Source organism: Balearica regulorum, chromosome Z, assembly GCF_011004875.1.
Source record: "Balearica regulorum gibbericeps isolate bBalReg1 chromosome Z, bBalReg1.pri, whole genome shotgun sequence".
Taxonomy (NCBI): domain Eukaryota; kingdom Metazoa; phylum Chordata; class Aves; order Gruiformes; family Gruidae; genus Balearica; species Balearica regulorum.
In genome coordinates this window covers 70,920,195-70,945,280 of record NC_046220.1, presented here as the reverse complement: position 1 = coordinate 70,945,280, position 25,086 = coordinate 70,920,195, and the positions used below count along the sequence as shown (strand labels likewise).

Genomic DNA, 25,086 nt, shown 5'->3' with positions numbered 1-25,086 from the left:
CTTACCACACTTCACTGACTCTACTTTGTACTGTACCTGCTCGTAAAAGAAAAAAAGATTAAAGATCTCTAAAAAGAAAATCCATATTAAAATGGTACTCTACAGAAATTTACATTTGCCTAAGTACATGGCATGGAAACATGTTCATCTCAGAGGAAAAAATACAGCAGTCATTCTTTGAGTAAACACAATTTATTATGAAAACAAGGCAATTGCAATTTTATATTCATAAATGCATATTTAGAAATAGCTTCCAAAGAAGCCATAACTCAGTTCAGTAAACAGTACGGTAACTGATATGTTTAGATTAATCAGAAGCCACTGTGACTTTGTTCTTAGTGTGAAGAAGGCTAATATCATTTAAAAGCATTAGCTGTTTGTGCTTAATCAAAGTATAAGCAGTGGTGGTGAAATCCCTTCCAGTTGCCCTGACTTACTGTTATTTTGGCATCAAATAAAAGTAATAAAGTAACTTTTCAATAAAGAATTCCTTATTTCAGATAGAGACTTTTCAAACTGATACTGTCTCTAATATGATGCCAACCAAACTTGCCTTGGCATTCTCTTGTGCTGACATGGTAATAAAAAAAAAATTACCTATGTGCTTGAGGTGTATGAAAACTTCTGCTAAAAATGAGATCAGTGGCTTATGAACTCTAACTTGAAGACCTTCTGCTTTGTGTAGCTTCAAGAGCTGTTCAAGCAATTTATTTTCTGGCAGGAATTTTCTTTAAAAAAAATTCTGAATTGCTTGAAACATCTAAAAAAGGGGAGGTGATTAATTTAAATTTTCTTTAAATGTTTTTTCTTTCACTTTCAGGTGTCCTTTAACCTTTTAAAATTAGATTTAGGTCAAATTTTAAATATAAAAAAAGTCTGTAAGTAAAACATTGTCTTTTTTGTATAACATTGGAATGGGTACTAAGTTCAAGGGAAAGAAAAAAAAAGCTTTTTGCAGACATTTTTCTTTCTCAGTTCTGTGAAATTCAATTTCAGTTTACAGTTATTTTCAACTGATCCCAAACTGTATTTTTCAGTGCAACAAGAGAAATGGATTTGGAGTAAGAAGTAGGAAGAGCATCCTCAGCCAGATGATTTTACATATCAGTGAAGCTGGTGTTTCTGGGTGAGATTTCTGAATGGTAATAGGGAAGGAGGGAGCACTGTGAGTGAAGTGAGAAGCTCCATGGAAGCAGTCACAGTAAACAAGATTTCAGGAGTTCAGTCAGAAGAGTTGGTGAAGGAGACTGAGAGTGGAATCTGGATTCCGAACTTTGTCCAAACCCAAATCTTGAGAAATTTTGTTGAGGTGCAAAAGATCTGTCCTTTAGAGTTAGGGGCTCAAACTGGAGTATGAGACCTCCAGTGAGTGAAAGCACTGTGTTTGATGAGTTTGAGGTGGAAATTGTGGAGAGACTCATGATAGTTCTGGGCTGAGAGGACAACAAATCTTGTAAGATGAGAAATACTGAGCACATTTGTGCTGGGAAAGGAGAGGCAGAAAATAGGGAAGGTCAGAAGTAAGCCCGAAGGAGAGAAAGAGAGAAGTAGTAAGACAGAGAGCAAGAGGAGGGAGCTGAAGGAGTCAGAGTAGACAAGAAAAAAAGTGCATCTGCTTAATACTTGAGGGAAATCTTCAGATTGTTTCAGGAGTAATCCATTCCTTTCTTCCTGCCTCAAAAATAAAAGAAAGCAGTGGGGAAAATTTAGATTAATTCTTCTGGCTGGTGACCTAGTGGCCACACTGGGACAGTTGACTGTCTGGAGAAGCTGTTAGGCAGCTCCCTATTATCTTTTATCTGTGCTGCTCAGAGATCTCTCAGTAAGCAGAAGGTTGATATGGCCTGTAATTACCTTCTGTTAGCTGGGCTCTGCCTTAGAATAGCTTGAATGTTGGGACATAAAGCGAACATCAAGTTCATTCAGTGCTCTGCCCCCGAAGCACTTTCTGGGTACGTAGAAAAGAAGCTCGGCCTCTTACAGGCTGGCCTGGCAAAGGAGGTGTCCTTACCTTTTGGCAGAGCAGCACCACCCGTTCTGTCTGAATGATGCTATCGATTATCTTCCCAGGCTGTTTTAGACCTCCACTCTTCATTTTTCTAAAGCATAATGAGAGTCTTTTGAACTCTTTCTTGCAGTGTTACAGCTGAGTCCATCTGTGCTCATTCAAGGATGTCCTTACTCATGCACCACTTTCTTACTGACAGGTGTGGTCTTGCAAATGCAATAGGTCCCTACCCACCAAGTCCTATTCATACAGCAGCTGAAGGATGCTTAGGAGCCGTTCATCGAGAGTATGAACTCCTTTGGAAAGACAGGCCTGAGGGGCATGACGATTAACTGTACCTGCCGATCTTGACATATCTTATAGTCTTTGTGGCAGCTGGGAAATACTGACGGATTGTTTGTAGTATGCTTAGGAAAGAAGAAGATGTGCTGTTAGCCCAGTGCTTGAAAATTGCTTGATATGTAAATTATTAAAGGAATTCAGTTCTTTCTTGAGGTGAAACTCTTCTGATTTATCCTGATGGTTCTCATTTCAGCCATACTTACAGGAACAGATTGCTTCTGGCTGGAAAAACTATCACAGGAAGAATCTCATTCTGCTTCAGTATTCTGTGAACTGGCTTTCACAGGTGGATAGGTGTAGCTGATTCGATCTCTCTGCTGGGCTCTGTATAGCAGGCTAATACTCAGAAACAACAGATTCATGGCACAGTAACTACAGCTTGCTTTGGTATTTGAGTCTGACTTTATGTGATAATTTTCATGCAAAATTAATGAGCTTGTTTGGAGAAAAGCACTCGCTGCAGTGAGAAGCACTCTTGGCTTCTCATACTGCTGTTGCAACCCGAGTCGCTGGAGACAGTTTCTTTCTTTTTTTAGACCTTTGAGTAATCAGCTACCAAAGTAAGATGTGTTTCATAAAAGGGTAAAATCAGTGATCACTCAAAAGTTACAAGTCATAATATTATCAAAATGTTCTGATATCAACATGTGGTCTGAGGACTTAGTGCTACTTTAGAAGGAAACAAAGCACTACACAGATTGCATAAATCTTAGGGATTTTATGTAATTTTTTTCAGATCTGTGACCAAATGCTGAGATGATACTTTTATTTTTATTACCATTGTGAGTTTTCAGTCTGACAGTGATCTATTGTATAATACGTGCTGCCCTGGCAGTCTAACTGCTGTCCACTGTTCTGATTCATTATTTTTGGCAAGGCAAGGTAACACCAGAGTTATGGAGAACAAGTTGAATTGAAATTTGTTTGAAATATGTTGTGGGGTTTGGGAGTTTTTTAAAGCAGTGTTTCGTTTCAATAGAACTTATTTTTTTGTTTATCTGTATAGATCACTTGTTTTCATTCTTATTTCGGTATTTTATTTTTGAAAATCATGTTCAGGTTTTATTTCCAGAAAATTGACTTTATTTTCCTTTATGCCCAGTACAGAACTGACTAAAGAAATAACTACTTGTCAGTCGTCTTTTCAAAGACGCACAATGTAACGAAATGAAACACTTGATCTCTTAGTCTAGATTCTTAAACACTGACAAGATAAATTAGAGCTTCATTAAATTAATGTTCAATAATTAGAAAGGAGGATTCAGAGGAAAGGCTTAGAAGAATGGATGAAGTATAAATGAACTCTGCATTAAACTTACCATTAAGCGGAAGAACAATGAATCATAAATTGCCCAGGAGCATTCTCTGTAACATCTCCCACTCAGTGACTGTCAGCATCAATTAGTCCATTATGATGAAAACTTCTGAAATTATCTGAGGTTAATAAGAAATGAAAACCCCAAATCTCTTTGCTTTAGGTTGTTCTTTTTTTTCCCCCCTGTTGTAAATAGTTGAGAAGCATTGATAATTTGTAGCTCTCTTTTATACAATTAAATTTACAAACACATTTATAAACATACCTTAGAAATGCAAGAAATCTGCAAATCCCTTAATTTTTAAATGATATCATTTACCATCAAGTTGTAAGTGTTTCATGAGGAAGTTATTAGACATTATCTGATTTGGCATATGGTGATGTCTTCAGGGATCCCTTGTGATACCTGCATACTGAAATGGGAAGAGAAAACACTCCCCATTTCTTTTCATTTAAAGTATTAAGTGTGTTTATCTGGTTCTCTTTTGCAATTACTCAGCATTTCTGTCATGTACAATATAGCCAAACATGAGAGAATTGCTGAGAAATACTTATATTACATAAGTACATATTTCTAAGTACATAAGTATATTTATATTCCTAATATAGTCTCTTAATGGCTACAGGTCTTTAAAGCTGTCTGAATCCTGCCATCAGTGGTGCTCCTGCCAACCCCTGAAAATAGGCCTCTCTGAATTCCTGAGTCTGATTTAAGATTGTTGATTTAATATTTTTAGAAGAGAAAACAAGCCTAAATCAGCGAAGAAATAATTGGCTGAACATGAGAATTGCACAAGATACATGTTCTCACTTGGCGCCTCAGGGAAAACACACTCAGGAGGAATTCTTCACCCCACTCCTGTTTTAATTTTTATCACCCCACCCCCCAAAAAAAATTCCTGCCACAGATACTTTCTGTTCCCTACTTAGTAAAGAAACCTCAATTTTTGATAGTGATGCTCTCATAGTTGGACTCTGTTTTGTATCAGATGGGGAACACGTTGTCTTGCGCCTTTCCTGAAATGTATCAAAAAGACTTCAAGCTAAAGAGGCAGTGTGAATGCAAAATATACATGAAAATCAAAAGCAAGACTTAGAAAATAAATAACAGCCATGACAGGAACTCACAAAATTAAAAAGATGTGTGATACAAAAAAATATTGTATGCATAAATGCTATAATTTAAATCTATACATATATGCAAGCCCACATCTTACAGAAGATGGATGGAGGAGTACGGATTAAATGCTCGGATTCTCCATGTGCCTCACTGTGATCGACTTGCAGGGAGGTATTCTGGACCTGTGTTCCTTTTTTTTATTGATTTGAGTATTAGCCAAAATCAAATGGGGACACTGCTTTTAAAATATGACTGAAGGAAAATACAAAAGTGACTATATAGTGTCATTACTGTATAGGGGCCAAAATTTGTTACATAGGAAATCTCTTCTGGGTCTCTGTTTCCATGGGTGTTGTAGGCCAGTAATCCCATGTATAATCTTCATTGAGATAAGGAGCTGGATTTGAGATCTCCCCAGACTCTGAAATAAAATGCTGAGTGCCTTCAGCAGAGAGCTTTAAAAGATTCTTTTTTCTTTTTTTTTTTTCTGATCTAGCAGCTTTTTTCTTGTAGGGTCCTTCTTCAGATTCAGATTTTAGAAACTAGAAATATTTGAAAGTATGAAGAAAAGGAATACTGAAATCAACAGGAAATGTTTCTTCTTAATTCATAGAGTTTGGAAAACCACTATTAAAAGTCATATTGTATATGGCTCCCACAGCTTTGTTAAACAGAGAGCTCTCTAACATTAAGGCTATTTGCTATCCAAACTTGTGGAGGAGAGCCAGAAGAGAGATATAATTAGACTATGAAAATACACAAAGTACACGTGTAGCAGATAATTGATCCCAGAAAACTAACAGAAGGCAATAGAGAAGCTACAGCTAAAATGTAAATCTTAATGACTCTTTTTCCCTGTTATATGGGACTGCATTAGTGATTGTTGATGAACCAAAATAAGTTAAATATTTGATATTAATAAAATGTTTAACATGATTGTTACAGTCACTCATATTCCAGTGGTAGTTGAAGCCACAACTATCTCAGCATATTGCAGGAACAGCTGATGAGGCTTGGATGCCTAACTCAAGGAACAGCCCATGGCTGAGGATCTACAGTGGATGGAGAGGCCACATTTCAGCCCTTCAGCCCTACGTGCATACGCACCTCCCAGCTGCACTTTTCACTCCTGGCTGACTTTAGCATCTTCCTTCTTACCAAGCTTGTGTAAATCTCTTTATTTAATGCTTAATCTATTCACATGCATTCTTTGTTGATAGCACAGGTCATGCTGACCTTGGAGCTGTACGCTCAGAGGTGTGGGTTTTAGGCATTGCTCTGCATAGCCAAGCAATGTCCAGATTCCCTGACTCTGCAGAAGGGCTGAGGAAGTGCAGTTCAGGACTGCAAAGCTTGGAACCATCTGACTTGAAAAAAGTACAGAAAGAAGAGAAGACCAGCTTGTTTTGCTACATAATTTTGGGTGCTCGTGAAGACTTGTATTTTCTTCTTGTGTTGGGGAGGTCTGACCCTGGCTAAACTGAAAGTGAACCTATACCATGACAAATGTTAGTTTTTGGGGGAAACAAAGTGATAGAGCATTCAGTGAGCAGTCAGTGAGGCAGGGAATGGAGTAGCTATTTTGGGATATAACAAAAAAACCTGGGCTTTTTGGATTTGCTGTTGAATGAAGAGAAGGTTGAAGAAAGTGGCCACCATCTTAGTTCACAGGTAACGCTTTGTTTGAATGCAAGCCATTTGTGGAACTTGTAAAGCCAGTCATTTAAAAATTAAGATCTTTAATAAGACTTAGGATAGTAGCTTTAACACTTAACCACCAAATTAAACTCAAACATAGCAGCGATGGAGATTAGGTAAATTTGCTGCTATCCCCTAACTCTCCCGTATTTGTCCTTGAGAGCACTGTCCTAAGGTGTAGATTACACCATTTCCAAAATTGGGGAGGAATTGAGAGCCGGGAAGGTTTTAACTTTGCCCAAGTTACATACTAAGGCATGAGTAAGCTTAAAATAAAATTTGTATCTCTGAATTTTAAGCCCTGTATTTCAAAGTACTAAACTGTTAGCGCACTGTGCTGGTTAGTCATGAGCTTTTTTATTCCAGTAAATTTTGTTGGTATGTTTCTGTATTAACAGTTTGGCAAATCATCCCATTCACTATGTTTTTTTCTTAGAGCAGTGACAATTTCAGCAACATGCATTTAATAGGTGATTTTCTTAATATTCTGTGTTTCCTTTTGGAAAGATGTTCTCCACCTTTTTACAGTCCTAGTTCCTTGAACTGCAGTTTTTATCCTTGTAGTACTTTTAGTCTTTAGTCAAAATTAACAGCTTTGTTTTCCCATATCCTTCTATATTTTATTTGCATATTTAGAAATGTTTAATGAAAAAGGAGTGGGAGATGGTGATAGGAAAGCGAATCATATTATTCAAAAGCCAGACTTTCCGCTTTTGCAGAAAATCGTCTGGAGCCGGCTGATCATGAGGCAACAATGCCATCCTCTTATAAAAAGACAGATATAGTAGGATGTATAAAGCAGAAACAGAACTACTGGAGGGCATCCTTTCAGCTTAGCTTTGATAAAGCCTCAGATAGACTGCTATTTTAGACTTTGGCTAACTGAGGAGGGTCTAGGTGAAAGCTATGAGAATGATCAGCAATCCAGAAAACTTAGTTGAAAAATTGGCTTTGTTTCATGTAGAGAGGAAGGGAAGTATAACAGTTTTCAGGTAGGTAAAAGACTAAGGAAAAAAGGGTAGAAAATAACAGGGGGGAGGGGGGAAGAAGAGGAATTTAATTACATCAAGAGAGACTTGAGGTACATATTTGAATAATCTTCCTAGTAGCAAGGGTAGTCATGCCTTCGGATAGATTGCATGACCTGAAGAGGTTTCAGAAATCTTTGCAGGTCTTCATTGTTCTTTAGAAAAATCCATTCGACAGAGATGAGAGTCAATCAAGAATTAATTGATCGGGTTTTCAAGAGTGGGAGGTGGACCAGATGTTGTCTGGCAGTCCTGCCCAGCCATATTTTCTGTAGTTCTGTCACTGGTTACTTGTACCCAGTAATTTGTTCTGCTTGAAAAGCAAGTTGAAGTGATGGAATTGGGGGGGGTTTATTATTATTCAGCTTCTAGTAAATTCCAGTTTTCACTTTATTTCGGGCTTGTAAAAGATTTTTTTTCCTTACTTCTATTCTAGATTCCTCAGTATCTCTTCTACTTCATTAAAGAGTAATCTAGTGTTTATAGCTTCTTCCACACATGGGTTATTATCAGGTACAACTGAGTAATCCATTATGTATTTTTCTCAAATAAACTGAGGCTGTTATCTTGATTATAAAAAGATGCCCCAGACCTCAGATAACACTTTTAAGTCCTCGGTCTTTTGAAGTTTGTTGGTCTCTTAAGTGTGGACATGAGAACTGGCTACAATAATCCAGTAATACATCTTTCTTATCAGCTTATACTTGGTATTTCCCTGTTAATTTATCAAGAAAATTTCCCTTTTAAGTTACTGATATGTCAGCAACAGTTTCAGATAGTACAGTTCAGGATTTCCAGCACTCTCACATCTCAAAATACTTTACATAAACATTGACTAAACTGTTCTTCATAACATTCCTCCAGCTCAAGTAGATAATTAACTATAGCTAGGAATATGACATGTTTCACTCATGGAAGACAGCCTGAATTTCTGGATACCACAAAAGCTGTCTTGTACGTCAAGTGAAATTGCTACCTACCTAGAAAGTCTGGACTTCTTGTCTGTTTGCATCCTTTACAATGCTGATGGTTTCTTTTATAACCCAAAGAGGTGCATTAATTCCTATATTTGGCCTTGGACTGCAGTGCAGACCTCCTGAGCTATCCTGTCCACAGATATACTTGTAAGCATAATGCAGTGGAAAACATAAATTCACCTTTCATCCCTACTGTGAGTGCCAAAACAAATACCAGTTGTTACTCAGCTTGGTGCTGCTAAGAAAATGTTCCAGTTATTGTTATGTCAAAGAGGCAAAGACTGCCAAATGTGCAAGAACAGAAATGTGGTTCAGTGAAGTATTTAAAACATGAAGGGCAAGATTCATTGTTAGACTCCTAACGATATGAAGAGATTGAGAGGGGGATATGAGGTTCTGATTTGGAACCAGAATGTGACCCCTTGCCCAGGGTATGCTGGTGAGGCAAGTTGGAAGGGTTAAAGGAGGAAAACAAGTTAAAAGCCTTAGCTGTCTGAATAGAGGAAAAAAGGGAAAGATGACCGAAGGTTCTGATAGGTTTTGTTAGTGTTTCCTTGAAAGAATTTAGGGAATTCCTGTGCAGAGAAAAAGAATTAATGAGAGAATTTTAGTTCACAGCTGCAAAATGGTGTTTCAGGTGGGGATGTGAAGCCTCATTATACTAGAGAAGTAGAGTTTGAAGGTAAGGAGTGTAAACCTAAGAAGGATCATAGAATATCTCAAGTTGGAAAAGGACCCATCAGGATCATCAAGTCCAACTCCCTGCTCCTCGCAGGACCATCTGAAACTAAACCGTATGACTAACAGTGTTGTCCTTGATCTCTGACAGGCTCAGTGCCGTGACCGCTTCCCTGGGAGCCGGTTCCAGGGATCGACCACCCTCTCAGTGAAGAACCTTTCCCTAATGTCCAACCTGAACTTGCCCTGGTGCAGTTTCTTCCCATTTCCTGGTGTCCTGTCAGTGGTCACCAGAGAGATCAGCACCCCCCTGTGCTGCCCGCTGTGAGGAAGGTGCAGGCTGCCTGAGGCCCCCTCAGCCTTCTCTTCGCCAAGCTGAACAAGCCAAGTGGCCTCAGCCACTCCCCCCGAAGTCCTGCCCTCAAGGCCTTTCACCGCCTTGGTCTCCCTCCTGCGGACACACTGGAATAGTTTGATGTCCTTCAACACTTGGGTGCAGGCACCCAAACCTGCACCCAGCACTCAAGGTGGGGCCGCACCAGTGCAGTGTAGAGTGGGACAGTCACCTCCCTCACCCGGCTTGCTGTGCTGAGCTTGAGGCACCCTAGGGCATGGTCGGCCCTTCGGCTGCCAGGGCACACTGGTGACTTGTATTCAACTTGCCCCCAAACGGATGGAATGACTTCATTGGAGAAATCTTAAAAATGCATGTGAAGAACCCATTTTTCCTTCTGTTTAAGACAAATATTTTCAAAACAGGTTTAGGAGAAAATAGTTTGGGACTCTCAGCAAGTGCCGTGCATCACAATTGATGCAAACTGGAGAGACAAAATACGTATCAGATACAATCAGTATAAAACTCAGGCAAATTGTTTTGTCTTCCTTTGAGCTTAGTTGTAGAGGAATTGTTTAACTGGAAATGGAAAGAAGTAAAATACAGCAGAAATACAATAAAGAGAAAAGTAGGATTCCTTGGGCCAAATCTTACAAGCACAAACCCTGTGGAAATAGTTTATCACAGATGCCAGAAATCCTCTTACGCGTCTTTCGGTAGCCCAGGCTAATGGAGGGGCAGGACTTCTGAACAATCTGTTAGAATTTGTGAATCCGGGTCATGTGTCTGATTGGAAATAATCTCAATGGCCCATGCAATCATAGGGTGTCCATAGTTCACCATCTTTTTTCCAAAGTATGTAATTTATATCATCCTCATTTTTTTTCTGCTGCCAGCAACTTTTCAGTTCCATATCTAAATATACAGAATCATGGAATCACAGGATCATTGAGGTTGGAAGGGGGTCCCTGGAGATCATCTAGTCCAACCCTCCTGCTCAGAGCGGAGTTTCATTAATGCAGTTGCCCTGGGCCAAGTCCAACTGGGGTTTGAGTATCTCCAGACTCCACAACCTCTCTAAGCAACCTGTTTGATCACCTCTTCAGTGAAAAAGGTCATTAAAACAGCATTTAGCCTTGGGCTACTTCACTAGTGAGTTGCCCTTGGCTGGACTTTGTGCCACTGATTGAAACCCTTTGAGGTGAGCATTTCAGCCAGTTCTCAATCTGCTTCATTGTCCACTGACCTAGTTTGTACTTCAATCAATTTGTCAAGGAAGATTTCACATGGGACAGTGTCAAAAGCCTTTCAAACTTTTTTCAGCACTGGGCCTTTGCTTAGATGTTCTTTTGAATACCAAAAGATCTTTTGGCACATTTGGATCCATCTCATCTTCTCCGCTTTATTAATTTTTGGTAGGTTAGCATGGGACATACTTAGAAGATATAATGGGCACATATCCTCACATCCCAATCAAGGGAGTGATTAGTCTGAGTCTGTTTCTTAGTTTGTGGAGCAAACTAGTCCTGATGGGCCCTAGTTTAACTCAGTGCTGCAATCCTTTCATTTACCACATGGGTTAGAATAATCAAATGCATTTCTGAGTGTCATGGTTCATCCCCAGCCAGCAGCTGAGCACCACACATCCACTTGCTCACTTGTTTCCCACACGCCCAGTGGAGGGTAAAATTCATGGGTTGGGATAAGGACAGTTTACTGGGGCGGCAAAGGGAGAGGGAAATAACAACAGTACTTAGGACTATACAGAATGGGTTATACACAATGCAATTTGCTCACCGCTTGGAACCCAATGCCCAGTCTATCCTGAGCGGCAATCCCTCCTCCCTGGCCAGCTCTCCCCTTATAAACCGAGCATGATGTCATATGGTATGGCATATCCCTTCAGCTGGTTTGGGTCAGCTGTCCTGGCTGTGTCCCCTACCAGCTTCTTGTGAAAATTAATTCTATCCTAGCAGGAAATGGGACACTGAGAAAATATGTGTCTCAAAAACCCTCACCTGTATAGTTTATTCACACAAATCTATGTTCGCCTTTTGCAGAAGTTGCAGTTTTTCCAAGAATCTTTTAAAAGGTGGCAGCTTGCCATTTAAACATCTAGCTTGCTATCTTTTGTGCAGTAGTGCCTCTTTTTCACACATAATGAAGTGTCAGAGCCAAGTGCAGATATAACTGTCCTCATGTTTGTGTGGCTTGTTCTAAACTGCAGTATTGCAAATAAACAGCGTCACTGCATGCAGTCTTTGTGCTATCACTGCTTGCTACCAAGAGTGAAACAAAATGTTCTGAGTACAATGAGGTAATGAGAAGTTAGGACATTTCCCTTTTGTCACCCATAAAGTAGCTAAGAGGTCTTTTCTGCTGTTGAGCAGGATTTCAAAATATTTTGGAAAGACTGCTGGAGTAGTTTTCCCTGTCCTGCTGTAGTAGGATTCTGACTTTGTCACATGGAGATCATTTCCACTTGCTAAATTCAGTCTAAGCTATCCCTTTATTTTTGGAAAAGAGAGTTGTGGCTCGCTGGTCAATTATTCTCTCTGAAATTAAGAGTGCTTTTGAAAGTCAGCAATTAAATCAACATAAGACTCCTTACAGAATTATATATAAATGGGTTGCACAATCAGTAAGATTCTCAGCCTGATGAAATGTGAGCAGGCTCTTTTGGAAAAGTGGGATATTAGAACTTGGCTCTGCATATTATGGGGTAGATTAGGTAAAGATTTAACAATGTATGGACCTGTCTAGTCCTCTTGTTTCATGATGTGAACCAGGAGAGAACCCTGCTTACAGGTTTCACTTCAGCTAACCACACTTCAGATGATTTTTTTTAACCTTGATTGCTATTGCATATTATTCTTGCTTTTGCATGGAAAATGACTTCTGTTATTTTCAAATGTCTGTTTAATTTTCCTCTCTGTTCAGTTCAAGGATTTTCTCTTTCAGTAGTGTGTGGGGGAGTTGTTTTGTTTTCTTTTTGTTAATGTAAATACAGATGTGACACAGCCTTTTTACACATTGCACTGAAGAAGGATTCTTGAGAAATATGATGAAATTTTCACTCACAATCACATTTTGCTTTCAATTATTTGTTGTTTAGGGATCTATCTATACATTAAAACAACACACATAAAATGAAGACAATTCTATGAATACAAATCAAGATTCCTGTTGCTCTTTTTTAAGTCAGTGCTAGTTAGTCAAGGAAAACTCTCTGTTAAAATATTATTTTCTTCTTGCTAAGTCTAGCGCAGTGTGGCCCTAGGCATTCCGTCTGAATGTACACAGTGTTTCTTTAGACATTATGGGGTTTTGCAGACTGCTTTCCTTTCCTTGTTATTTAAAGAGCCCGATACTGTGAAATCTGGTTGTCTTTTCATAATCCCACCCACTAGAAAACAGATTATTGTAAATTATTCAATTAATGTGGGCACCATGGCTGACTTCTTAAAAGGCTTTAAAAAGCTGACTTGCATCCTTGGGAAGAAGTAACATTCCATGTTGAATTAATGTTATTTTTATTTAAATACAGAAGTACTACTAATTCAAAACCATTTTAGATGCTTCTGCTGTGCCAAATATCATGGGAGTGATAATGTGCTTAGGAATTCTGAACATAACAAATGACGTACTTTTTTTTTAACAGCTTGACATCTTTCTGAGACTTACACACTGTTCTTTTAGAGAAAAAGGAAATGTTACTTTCTTAAAATTACAAGTTTATAGGTCACTACACTGTGATTTATTGTCTGAAGTAGTAGCAGCAAGATACTACTCATCCACACCCTCTTCTTGGTGATTCAGAGTTTACTTCCAGTCCAACTGATCTCCACCATGGATGTGCATTGAAAATGAGTCTTGATCAGTCACCCTGACTTCTCTTTGCCATTTCAATCTCTGTTCGTGCATTTTAATGTCAAGGTTAGCACAGGATCCTGCAGCTTGGCAAGCCCCCAACGACACAAGGGGTTTCTGGCAGTCTCTGCTGTTTGAGTGAGAAGCCCAGGTGCTCGGCTCAGGGCCGCTGTGCAGACTGCCCGGCTGGTGGCCTTTCCTGAGGTGGCCTTCCCCAAGGGACAACAGTGCCAGGATGCCTGTTCAGAGTTTGTTCTGTTACCTTCCCCCCACCGGTGACCTTTGCTGTTCCAGAACTCATCTCTTGTCTCTGTTTCCCCTGATTTTGTGTAGGTACTGGGATGGCTGGAGAAGGTCGCGGTTCACAGTTGAGCTGAGAGAGACGTGAAGCATCATCCATCTCCTGCTGACCTTTAAGGTAGTGTGATAACTTTGGTCTTACCTGCAAGTGACTTTATTATGAATGTTGGCTAAGCAGAGCGATCAATTATATCCTGTAGTGCTCTGCAGATAATCCTCACAGATCTCATGACCCGTTGCTACAGAAGGCAATAATGATAATACGCAGTATACAGAATTCTGATTGGGATCCTATCGTCATATTTTATTACCCCAAACAATAGAGATATTTGAATTAAGGCCATCAAATTCAATCCCTATGTAAAATGATGGCTTCAAGCTCATTTTTACCAATCTCTAGTAGCCAGCATTTGAGACAAAGGGCTTGGTAACTTGTAGAAGTGGTTAAAAGCCATTTTTCCTTGTCAGAGAAAAATTTTTATATTGTATTTTAATGAGCCATTTCTCATCTATAATGTTATTTGAAGTATTAATTGCCTGACTTTTTAAATGCACAATATAGAAACAAATAGAGGAAAAAAAAAAATCTGTGCTTTTTCCAGGGAGAGAGAACTTGAAAATGTGTATGAAAATGTTTTAGATAACAAATCCTGGTTAAATCACACTTAATTGACATCTAGTTTGAATGTACATATTGGGTCTAATTCATATATGGAGTGTATTACTGAATGCTTAATCAGATTACAGTAGGGTAAATTTGAATCAAATATCACAAAAATGTACTGTGGTATAAGGGATTTGGACCTATGATTGCTCAGGCCATGGAACTGGAAAGCTGTTATCTGGTGTTAAATGGCTGCATGATAATTTACAGCTCCTATCTGTATACTATAGCAATTTTAGGAGACTTAACTGGCGATTCCTGTCTAAGTGTACACAAATGTAATGTCATTAAATAGAAGAGAAATTCTAGAGATTTTTTTCTTTGATTGCAATAACAATAGGTAAAACTTGCTACTGTATGTCCATGTTTTTAATGTTTCTGAAACCAGATGGAATTCTAGATGGATTCATTGCACCATGGATCTCTGCTTAGGAAATTTGTCTAAGGATATACCAATTCCACTAAGGAAATGAGAAGGTCAGAATAGTGAAAAGTTACTTGTAAAAATACTTGTGAAGTAGGCGTAACTTAGAGTCATTAGGGACCTCCTCGACCAGAGCCGCCTTCGTTGTGGTTACCATGCCTTCTCATGTGGAGTTAAGCACACACGAAAAACAATTTACAAATGACTTCTCTCATTTTATAGCTGAAGCATGGCAACACAACCATACAGAGAGCTGCTTCTGTGCTCTGTTTTCTTGGCTTTCCGTGCCTAGTGAGCCAGTCCATCCCTGGCTAAGCTGCCCATTCACAATTCCTCTGCGAGCAGCGGTGCGAGAAGCACGCACAGCACTGGGAGCACGCAGCTTGGACCCGGGGTCTGGCCTGGCTGCTGGGCTCTGCCACGGGCTCACTCAAGTGTCCCGCCACCCTCATAGCCTCGTGTGTTTGTGTCCTATTTGTAAATGAGGGGTAATAATTCTTAACTTCCAGAACAGACCAGAGCATCCCGATCCTTAGGAAATGCTGTTACTCGTACAGCGCCTGTCAGATTTGATGTGGTATGGACGCTGCGTTACCAGAAGAGAGTTCAAACCTTTTGCATTTAAGTGTGACCCTGGGCTTGGAAATTGATAGTGGATCCCCAGGTGGTAAAAATGAATGAGTTCTGTGGTGCTTTCTTGCTTGGTATTTTCCACTAACTATAGATAAAGAGCATTTTGGCACAGGGAAAAGCAACTAACCTAATCCGAGGAAAACGTGATCATAGGGGAGGGGAGATTATGCTGACAAGGTATCTTGAAAATTACATGTCTGTAATTTGTATTACCCATGCCAAGTTAGTTTTAGATTAAGAACTGGAAATGTGATAACTGTCCCCATGTAGACCAATTAATGGCTTAGCCTTCATATATTTGCCTTTTAGTACAACATTTGGCAGTACCAGCCCCAGACTCAGTCATCTGGAGGCAAGTTTACTGTTCAGCTCTTCTGTGAAATTGAGACATCTAATATATTATGCACAGTGGGAAATGTTCATCTGCACATTTTCTAGGCTGTGATTAATAAAGTGTTCTACTCTGAATAAGGTTTTTGTTTATCCTAAATGAATGTGTTGCATTCTTTCCTTAAAAATTAAACAGATGCCTTGTTATTTCAAGTTTGGGATACTAAAAGTGACCCATAGATGTGGCGAGAGTTTTGTGCCTCTCTGACATTTAAAATTCCAATGGAAGATAACGCATGAGGCACAGCTTTAAATAGATTTTGACAGCGCTGGTAGTTCTGCTGAATATGCTGGAAAAAAATTAACATCTGGCCAAAACTAGCAGAGATGTTTGTAAAATACTGCTGTAAAATATTCCAGTAACCGTAATTTCTTTAGCTATTAGCGCTTATCCAGCTACCAGGTCAGCACACCTCTCTGTCCTTTAAATAAACCTCTGCTAAGTTGCTTGCTGTGGAATATGACGTGTGGAGTATGGAAACCATTTGTGGTGCTGTGAGAGCCTGAGAAAAGCTAAGAGTACGGAAATAAAATTGACTGTTCCTCCAGTGTGGAAAAAACTTACAGGACTACAGGGCTTCTCTTTTGAACAGCCTTTTAAGTTCAGGGAAGGACGTGCCTACTGAAAATGTCAGTAACACAATAAATGTATCCGTCGGATTAATACCAACATGCTGTAATACTTTTCTCATCAGGCAACTTGTTTGGTGATGTTAGGCTGCCACAGACTAGTTATCTACAATGTGTGGGTTATGTCCACTAGTTTGTGACTGGGATCAATCCAAATCCTTTGATCAGTAGTGTTTTGAATAGATCAGAGACATACATACTTAACTTTTAAAAAAAAAACCCACAAACCACTCTTTTTTTTTTTTTTTTTCCTTTTTTTTAGCTTTTTGGCTATTCCTCATACTTCTGCTTTATCAGTTCATCATATAATTTGAAGGGCTTGCTTTTTAGCATTTAATGATACAGTCATCAGTAGGACAATTTAATCTGCTGTTAAATAAATTGAGTTAAACTCTGCTGCTGTTGAGTCATACATTACTGCAGATTTGAAATCAAAGTTAAGATTCAGTTTGAACAAGTCTGGTAAAGTCAGGTATTATGTCCTGGCAAAGGGCTACAGGCAGTCATATTTTATTAACTACTGCAGATAAAGTAGAAAGGAAACTAGGACTGTTACCATTAAAATATAATGCACAAAGTATTTACTTAATGGTCTTTTTTCTTTTAAAGACAGTACTCTGCATTCATTGGTAGCCATTTTTATTCTGGCTGTTCCTTATGAGTAAACTGTCTTAGCAATATGCTGTTTGAGAATTATTTGTGAAAAATAGATTTTCCAGACTAAATATACTACACTGAACCAGTGAGAAGAATCAGATTATATAAATCTGTGGAAACCTATCCTCCTGCACATGGCTCTGGGTGTGTATTGGGTTTGCATGGCAAGGTTTTGGTAGCGAGGGGGACTACCATGAGAAGTTGCTGGAAGCTTCCCCTGTGTCTGATAGAGCCAATGCCAGCCAAGATGGACCCGCCGCGGGCCAAGGCCGAGCCCATCAGCACCTCTGTGATAACATATTTAAGAAGGGAAAAAACAAGTTAGAACTTATGCAGCCTGAGAGAGGAGTGAGAAGATGTAAGAAACTCTGCAGACACCAAGGTCAGTGCAGAAGGAGGAGGAGGAGGTGCTTCAGGCACTGGAGCAAGATCCCCCTGCAGCCCGTGGAGAAGACCATGGTGAAGCAGGCTGTCCCCCTGCAGTCCGTGGAGGAAGGATGATGGGGTGTAGAGATTCCACCTGCAGCCCGTGGAGGACCCCACACCGGAGCAGGTGGAGGCACCCGAAGAAGGCTGTGACCCTGTGGGAAGCCCGCACTAGAGCAAGCTCCGGGCAGGACCTGTGGACCCGTGGAGACAGGAGCCCACGCTGGAGCAGGTTTGCTGGCAGGACTTGTGACCCCATGGGGGACCCATGCTGGAGCAGTTCATGAAGAACTGTAGTGCGTGGGAAGGACTCACATTGGAAAAGTTTGTGAAGGACTGTCTCCCATGAGAGGGACTCCATGCTGGAGCATGAGCAGAGTGTGAGGAGTCCTCCTCCTGAGGAGGAAGGAGCAGCAGAGACAACATGTGATGAACTGACCACAACCCCCATTCCCCATCCCCCTGTGCCGCTGGCAGGGAGGAGGGAGAGAAATTGGGAGTGAAGTTGAGCCCGGGAAGATGGGAGGGGTGTGGGACGTGATTTAAGATTTGATTTTATTTCTCATTGCTCTACTCTGTTTTACTTGGTAATAAATTAGATGAATTCCCTAAGTTCAGTCTGTTTTGCCCGTGACGACAGTTAGTGAGTGATCTCTCCCTGCCCTTATCTCGACCCACAAGCCTTTTGTTATACCTTTTCTCCCCAGTGTAGTTAAGGAGGGCAGTGAAAGAGCGGCTCCGGTGGGCACCTGGCCTCCAGGCAGGGTCAACCCACCACAGTGTGCTTTAAAAATGCACTCCAGCAAATCAAGTCTTACACTGTACGTACCACTGTAGGATTTATTATGTAAGGGTAAAAATATGTCCATATAGTCCAGTTTTTGCAGTAGTATGTGGGAAGTAAATCTGAATTTTGGAAAGGCTAAGCTCAGTATTCCCACTTAGCTGCAGTGGTCCTGCTGTTAGTCCAACAACATCAGCCTGTCTCACCCCATCCACCCTCTTTTATCTTACCCCGTCCACCCTCTGTGTCCTCTCCCAGGTTCACCACACTTTGCAAGCAAGTCTCCTCTTCCCATCTCTTTTCCTCATGAAGGCAGTTGCCTTCCTACTTCCATCACTAGCAGACACCAAGGAATAGGAAAAAGGAAGGGAGAGGAGCAAGGGGCTAGAAAAGCACAGCTCCCCATGTCTCCCTGCACCAATGGCAGTGGGCGGAAGCCAAGCTCTCCTTTGGCCTGTGCTGGCAGAAAAACGGGTGTGTGGGGGTGTGTGTGTGTGTGTGTGTGTGTGTGTCAGGCAGCCTTCACAGCTTTCATAGCCGTTTCTCATCTTCTCCAGGCGGAAGTGACACAGACTGGATGGCATCATTTCATGGGTTAGATCTGGTTTATGAGCCATATGCCATAAATAAAAACCTACTTAAAGAATCCAATTTTCATTAAAGGAATGCTAGTCCTCTCTTTCAGATGTTCCTCTCTAAAGCTTTACCACCATCTCTATTAATTTGTGCTATAGCTCCTAGTAACAGCTGCTTGTTACCATAACAGATGACACCAGTAGATTAAATGTACTATTGCCACAGGACAAATTCTTCTTGAAAAAAATAGCTTTTGGGTTATTTCAAATAAGGTAGTTTCTTAAAAAATTACACACTGCGTGATGCAAGTTTCTTACCTTTTCTGTTGTATTTCAGGCTCAAAACTATTCTCTAAATGCTTTATCAAACATGTAAGTATACCTAGCAGTAGCTGTAGCAAGATCTAGAACAAGTATCTGTATCAAAAGAATGCACATATTTTAATTAAGACTTAAAATCTTAAAAAAAACATTTCCTCTAATATACAACAAAAAGAGGGAAATTAAAATACAACTGCAAGGTCTACATTTTAAGGACTTTCCTACTCTGTAAGGGTACAGCTGTTGGGTACCTCCTTGCCATCTGAGCTATTCAGGACAAACCTCGCTGACCCAGAATATGTGCTTTTTCTGTCAGTTTTATATATCTACCATAAAGCGTGTCTGAGACTGGAAGAAAGCGTTCTCTCCTGGGGAGATAAAAACTCAATTCCAGGCCAGCCAAAACCAGACCCTTCTTAGCCAAGAAACTAATTTATAAACCACTGGGTAATCCTGCAATTAATTCTTCTCTGCAGCCCATAGAACAGCAGACATCTGGAATCACTTTCTAAGCTATGAAAGAGCTACAGACTTTGAGGGGCTTGGGGGTTTTTATATGTGATTGGAGCACCCTGTGTCAATTTATATTCAGAGCTAACTAGTTGGTGTTCTGTCAAAAATCTTTGCAGACTATCACTTTTAAAATCTCTGAAAGTAGAAACAAAAAATATCTTCCTTGAATGAACTATACCCAGTCATTATTCTTTTCAATGTGAGTCCAGTCACCTATTATCAAGTCTGATTGCTGAAGAAAAAATTGTATGTGGTAAGTGAACTAAAAATCTGGACTAATTGATGCATCACAGCAATTCAAAACTCAAAGCTGTGTCTGCTGTGATACTCCACAGTTTTAGTTATGTTGAGAAAATTATAATCTATGCAGAAGTGATTTATCTAATGCTGCTGTAGACTTTGGAGTAGAACCTTAGAGCAGTCAGTCTCCTCATGCTTATTGTGAACGTGGTTGCTTACACAGGATTCAAGTGTGATTGTTAAGTGTCATACATATTTTAGGAGCAGATGATATCATTAATGATTCCTTAAAAAAAAGAGGAAAGAAAAAGATTTTTTTTTATATGGTAAGATTTTTCTAAACATGGAAGCCTTTTATTTCTCTAAAAATAAAGTTCCCTGTGATGTTAAAGTTATTCAGTGTAATAACAACAAAAAGAAACAGTCATACTCTTTCCCTTCTATGCTGTCAGTTTCCACACATGGTCACGAGTGAAATCTTCTTAAAGATTGCAGTTTAGTCCACAGGACCCAGTGTTGAGAGGGATGATTACTGATTAAAGGGAAACAGCCAGATTTTTTGCTGAGATTTTTGCTGTCAGGCTCCTGTGCAAGCAGCCTTACTCCCTATTGCAGTATAAAAATGGGTACTGAGGCAAGACTGCTGGTCAGGCTTCACAGGAGTCTGGTGTCGTACTAGACCAGGAGACCACCCAGTAGGGTTTTACAAAACTCTCTGTGGCTACAGTACAATGTGCTCTGCTTTAGTCTGCTCAGTTTTATTGTACTGTGTGTCTAACGTAAGTCCTGAGATCCAGCTTGGTATGGGATTTATTTTTGTGAATAGCCCTCATGAAATGGGTTTGAGTCTGAGCAATACTTGTGGTAGTGGTGGTTGAAGGCTCAGGCTCTCAGCTGCTCCTCAGGGCAGGTATCTTGTGAATTTTGTCTGTAGTCTGTTTCTCCATGCTCCTGTGTAAAATAACAACAGCAACGGAGAAATGTGAATGCACCAGTCTGTTTTAATAAAAAACAGTTGAATCTGCTCCAACATTTAATTTTCTTAATCAGATAGTTGGAGGACTATCATGATAGAGTTCCTGTGGAGGAGAGGGTCCTAGCATCAGTGGAAGCAGACGCGCTCTTCATTGGCCAGCCAGCCGGCCTTGCACTGAGCAGCCCTGTTGCAGCACCCGTTGCAGAGTATCCTGTTTTGAGTTGATTAATTCAGCATTCTTGTATTTTATCTGTGATGTCTAAAAGCAAAGATTGCAATGCAGCACTGTGATTGTTTTAGTCTCTGACGTTTTAGGAGTGGGAAGTGTGGAGGGAGAGGTTTACATCCGCTACACTGGAGTTGCCATAGGTAAAGAGCATGGTTCATTCCTATTGTTTGTAAAATAGAGCTATACACTTACGAAGAAGGTTTTGCTACGCTTGAGTGTTTCAAATGACTTGGTCTTCCTCTTAAATGCAATTCTTTCTCTCTTAATGCAAACAATTTGTTGGTTTGGTTTGGTTTTATCCACTACAGCTTTATTTTCTCATGCTAAGATGGCTGTCAATAAATCCACAAGACCTGCAATGTTCTGTGGTAGGGAGAGGGTTGCAATCCATGCCTTAGTCTGCTGCTGGGCTGTAGTGTAAATGCAGGCAAGCCTGTGTCTCTATTTCCCCGTCTGTAAACTGGATAATGCCACTGACCCCCACTGCAGACTGCTTCAGGATTTGCTGATGGAAAACATTGTCTGACAGCATTAAAAGACTTCTTTAGAAACAGATTTGGCAAATCACCTTTAAAATTAATATGGCTGTTTCTGTTGCTTATTTTGCAGACACTTCTTAATTTCTTTGTTGGTAAGGTTTTCTCAGAGGAAATGTTGCACATCAGGACTAAGCTCTATCAGTTTCCCATGTGAATTTCTAATTGCAGCCTGGCATCTCCCTTTATCTTGCTTATTCCAGAAGATATCCTTTCTTGTAGTGCTATGCTAGATGCAGGTGCCCACTTAGAAGATTACGGGGCAATTTTCATCTTCACTAAACTAGTAACTGTTCAGTAGGTCACGAACTTTACAGATTACCAGCCATGGCTGTTCAGTTTATTTCCCTTCAAAGTCAGGCTGGCTTGATCACCCGCTGTGCAATCCACTTGTCTCCACTTCCTTATTAATTATTCATCTCCAACCTGATCTCCAAGCCTGCCTGGATCCCACGTCACATATCCTCACACCGCTCCAATGGGAGGAAAAAGGCTTTCCTCAAGGCTTGCCATACTTCTTCCTGATCAGATCTTTTGTCTTCTACCCTGTGCTCGCCTGCCTCATGGGCTGGAACCTCCCTCTCTCAGGGGATACGAATTATCAGCTGCATACTGGTAAAGTTACACCTTCATGTTTCAGCAAAAAGCCAATATGCGTGTGTGCGTATGTCTGTGGTCAGTGCGTGCAAGCGCAGGCACACAAGCCAAACCCCCTTCTGTTCCTTCCTTGTGAAGAATTGCTTCAGGACCCATGATAATTGAAATGGCTAAAATAATGCCATGATACGATTCAAAATGTGATCTGGAAGAAAAGTTGCTTGAAGTCCTTAAAAAATAAAGCAGTGTACCCAGTATATACATTACATTGACTTTGAATAAATTCAGTTAGTGAAATGAGCTGATTTGTCTCCCTGTATTTGGAAATACTAGACATGCTAACCTTGGAAAAATCTCTGATTAAAATAACTTAACAGCATCCCTCCTTTGACTCTTGGCTTAAAAGGTGTCATTAACAGCTGTATCATAAAAATGTGTATCATCAGAAGTGTTTGGTTCAGTGTAAAGGTTCTGGAGATCCTGTTTGGATTGAATATAAAAATGCTGATGTGTTTTGAAGCAACTTTGTTAGTGTGGACATTAGACTATCTTTGTATGTGAGATGCTTCATCAAAACATACTTTGAATTTAAAAGTTGGCTATTTTAATTTCTGGATCTTGCCAATGTAAATGGTGGAAGAAGTTAACTGACTTTCTAAGATTTTATGAAAGGTTTGAACGGACATCAGCTTATCTTCACAAGTTACTACTTACCTCATGAAAACTTGATTTGGCAATGCTGCATTTAAAAATACCGAATAATCTTCTCCCCTTACTAGTCTCATTCAGTAGCGCGCTCTCAGTCTCTCAGTAAATCAACTTTGTGCTGTTTTACACAATTAAAGATCTAGCTCAAAATCTTTGTACATGGCTATACGAAGGGGTTTATACAGTTGCTGAATGCAGTATTCTACTTTTTGGTAGGTTCCCACAGTTTATATATTCAAATTTGTATGCACTTAAAACACCAAATCAGCAGAGAATGGGCCAGGAGGCAATGCTGGTATGATCTTACAGAGGGCACGTGGAAAGCAGTTTCTGTCATATTGTTTCTCATTAACAGAGAACTTGTTAAACAGAATTTTACTTGCAATTATTTTGAAGAACAGTTGTGTTGAATAGATGTGCTCATATTCTAACTCAACATCAGTTTAAACAAGATTTAAAGTTAGCTTCAATCTGTAAATTACAGGTGCAAATTAAATAAATATAAATCATATTTTAAATGGATATGAACTTCAGGACATACAAAATTACATCATTTTAAAATGCGCTTTTTACTGTTACATCTTTTGTCAAGATGATTAATCTTTGTTTGTTGACCAAGTCATAGTAAATATGTGAGTACTTAGAGTCATGAGTGGCCATCCAGAAATGCTGCTCAAATCTTTTGTCATTTACCAGCTTTCACTTAATCCGCTATTTAAGTTAATGACTTCCTAAATACCATACAGGCTTTGCTATGTAGTCTTTAATCTGATTAGGAGCACGTGAATAATTTAACATGCGATTAAACCATATAATTAATTTGTCCCATGGTAATGGACTGTTAAGTAGTTCTATTAGTCAAGGATAAATACCAGGGTCTTGAACTTAAATTTTACAGCTTCTTGGAGATGTTTTTGCTGGAATAAGTGGGTTTTTGTATAGATAAACACTACTTAAAATGAAAACCTTGCTCCCCCTGATTTCCTGAAATTGCTCTTTGAGGTCTGAAAGGCATGTTTGGGTTCAAGGTGATTAGAAGAAATTAAAGATGCTTTGTTCAAACCTGCTCAGCTGTAACCAACCCCGCCTCCCCCACCCATTTCACCTGAGGTCAGCAGAAGCATCATCTGGTTTGATTACAGCCGAGCATGTTTGAACAAAGCATCTTTAATTTCTTCTAATCACCTTGAACCCAAACATGCCTTTCAGACCTCAAAGAGCAATTTCAGGAAATCAGGGGGAGCAAGGTTTTCATGTTACAGAAAAGCTCCAAGAGATTAGATGCAAATTGTTACATACTGTGTGCTGAAACCTGACTATTTGCCCAAGTATAGGTAGTACGCTTTTTAATTCTAGTGAGAGACATGCACTAGTCCCCAGGAGAGGGCTTGCAAAGAAAATGCCAACTGGAACACCGGAACTAGCCTGCTGTGCAGTAGCAATGCAGCAGCACATATAAGAAGGTTATTTAATATTAAGCATGTGAGTAATCCTGTTTTTTTCCCCTCATGTTCCAGCCTAGACTCCCAGTAAAGATGCATAGATTGCTTTCCACCGCGATTCCTGTGCTTCGTCATTTCTTCGTAATTTCTGCAAGGTGCTAAGCACCTCTGGCTCTGCTAGGGGAATTACTTTGCCAGGTTCTCATGTTAAATCTGTAGCCTCTCCTGCTTAAAATCAGATGTCTTTAACTGTTTTGCTGCATTGAGGCCACACTGCTGAGTCCTGAACGAATTTAAACTTTAATACTAGCAAGACCCTGAAGAGTTTTGGGTTGTTTTTTTACACTGGAACAGAAATGTTTTACAGCACTTGAAATACCATTTAATCTCTTATGTTAAGTGTGAATAATTATCTCAGTGAAATGTTTTTCTTTGAGTAAAATCACATTTTTTAGTACAGACTGCTATGGGGTTGGTTCTAGATACAGACTCAGACTTTTTTTTTCCTTTCTTGTCATGATGTTTGACATTAAATTGATGCATTATACTTCAAACAAACTGGAATGTACTTTTTGCTCATATACAGAAATTCTCTCACTTTTCTTGGCAATTGATTGTACAAATATCAAAGCAAAGAGCTGAATTCTGTCTTTTGGATGACTTTTATCTAA

At 39.8% G+C, this 25,086-nt stretch overlaps 1 protein-coding gene across 7 annotated transcripts in view; it reads left to right on the top strand.

The window, feature by feature from the left end:
- GHR (growth hormone receptor) overlaps window positions 1–25,086 on the top strand; it is a 132,438-nt gene that overhangs the window by 28,629 nt on the left and 78,723 nt on the right. For all 7 annotated transcript variants that reach the window (XR_012832965.1, XM_075739673.1, XM_075739672.1 and 4 more), the window contains exon 2: window positions 13,704–13,788. The gene's annotated coding sequence lies outside the window, so the exon portion shown is untranslated. The remainder of the gene's footprint in view (window positions 1–13,703; window positions 13,789–25,086) is intronic.